Here is a 2370-nt window from a genome sequence, read left to right on the forward strand (position 1 = left end):
TATGTTAGTTCCCTCTTCACTTTCAATCTACAATTAGATCCTAGTAATTCAAGTCACAACTTCTAATCTCCATTTTGGCAAACTTGCTCTAACATGAACAACAGGGATTTTACATGATCAGAATTAAGATGCAAGACAACTAGGTGTAGAAACAACTTCCCACAGTCTCTCTGGGAAGGATACACCAGGTTTATCCAAGTTCCTACATTATTTCAATAGATTTATTTTTTTTTAAATAGCAGTAATGTTCCACTTCAGCTCTCAATCCCTACTAAAGAAAGCTTTTCTCAAAGTTCACATGCACACCTGGCTTAAAGCAAAATCTCAACTGTATCAACCATTTTAAAAAAAAAAAATCCCTTTCACTAAAGGGATCCACCTGCATACACACATTAAGAGGGTGTCAGCTGCTCAGATTCCCAGCTTTCCTGGCTGGATTTCCTTTCCCCTGTAATCTTCAGCTCTCAAGATCATACATGGGTAACAGAAGCAACTGGAGCTAAGACTTGTTAATTCCATGTCTCCTCCTCATTTTTTCTTAAAGGCTGAAGTGAGAGAAGATGACAGGGAGTCAGTCATTATTAGTTCTTCCTAGATTCAGAGCAACCTCAAATAAGCACAGAGAGCACCACTGCAGAGAACACTTTCATCAAAACCTGTTCTTACACATGTCAGAGAGAGATACTTGAAGGTAATATTTATTTTTTCAGTTTACAGGTGATACGTCATTTACAAAAAAAAATTACAGACAATGCATCCTTTCAGTGCAGTTTCAAACTAGTTCAAGACCAGGCAAAAGTCTGTGATGAATTGGAATGCTAGTATTTGACAGCACATGCTTTTTTCCCTTAATTGATTGGGTGGGGTAAGGAATGGGGTACAGGTGGGGTGAAGAGGAGAAAATGCCAATGTAAATAAGGCCATGCGAATAAAAACTCCTCAGAAGAACAGGACACAGCAGTCAGTCCAGCATATTTTTGTTCTCAGGTAATTGATGCAGAGATTGGAAGTTCCAGGAGACATTTGACACTTGTTATGTGCAGCGCCCTTAGAAGCTGCCAGTACCTTCCAATGCCTTCAATTCTACACCAACGCTATGATTTCAGATCACCTACTGAGCTAGCTAAAATAGAATGATTAAGTCTTTATGTCTACTCTCCACCATTTGAATTCTCAACTGTAGTTGCTGGGAGAAGGGAAGGTCAAGTTGAAAATACAAGCTGCTGCTATATGGTGGCACAACTAGAGAACAAGACAGTTTGACCACAGCATGGTTCATTTCTTTAAAAGGTGAAATACATTAGACAATTCAGCACAAGCAAATCTGTGATTTCAGGATGGAAAGAAGCCCAAATTAGTGTATCGTAAATTAAGCTACATCAGTTAAGTATTTGCATGAGGTTTATCCAGCCACATCAGTCCAGGGAGAGGCAAGATGGACTGACTGACTTCCATTCCAGAAAGATAAACCCAAGGCAAGAGAGCCCTCTGTGAAGTTCCTAGCTAGAGGAAGACAAATAAACTGCCAATCTGCTATTTGCAGAACAGTTGCTTCCTTTCTACAGTATTTGTCATCTTGGACAAGACAGGGTCTAAAGAACAAGGAAACCAGTACAGATTTTAAATCCGTTATTTGAAGTTTTAGCCTATGCTTTGTTCCTTATCTCACTTAATCCCACAAAGGGGCTATTACAAGGAGCAGATCGGAACACAGCAGTCTCTAGAGACTGAAGAGAATTTAGACTTCTATTAAGCAAGAGCGTCAGAGATTACAAAGATTATACACAAGCATGACCTTACCTTGGCAGCTCTACTCCCAGCAGTGCTTTCTGTTCTTGAAAGTCCCTCTGAACCCTCCAGAACAATTTCCTGTGACATTCAAGTAAGGACTGCTGCACAAGAACACGGCCTTTCTTCCAGTAAAATCTGCACTGAAGCAGTGTTACCTGACCTCTTTCCCCAACCAACCTTTTTGACTAGCTCCGCTATACAGTACGCTAGGGCTTTCTGGGGTGAGGATAAGGACTATCAAATTAATTCCCTAATAGCTGCCACAGGACTATTTCTAAGTAAGTTATGCAGAGGGTGGGAGGGGCTTTAAGGGAAGATTGTGCATGCTTGCATATATTTACAGGGATTCTCTCCACATCTACTGACTTAAAAAAACCCCTCTATTATTAAACAGTTTGAAAATTAATTTTTTCCTTTTTGCAAAATTAAAATCAACCCTCAAGGATTAATTGCATATAAAAAAGAAACCTATTTTACAGCACTGACTAGTATTACCTTTAAAATCAACAGGAAAAACCCCCCATGCTGTAACATTGTTTGATAAAGCAAAAATCGCCCACAACATAATCACCCAAAATG

This window comes from Mycteria americana, chromosome 1, assembly GCF_035582795.1.
Source record: "Mycteria americana isolate JAX WOST 10 ecotype Jacksonville Zoo and Gardens chromosome 1, USCA_MyAme_1.0, whole genome shotgun sequence".
NCBI lineage: Eukaryota > Metazoa > Chordata > Aves > Ciconiiformes > Ciconiidae > Mycteria > Mycteria americana.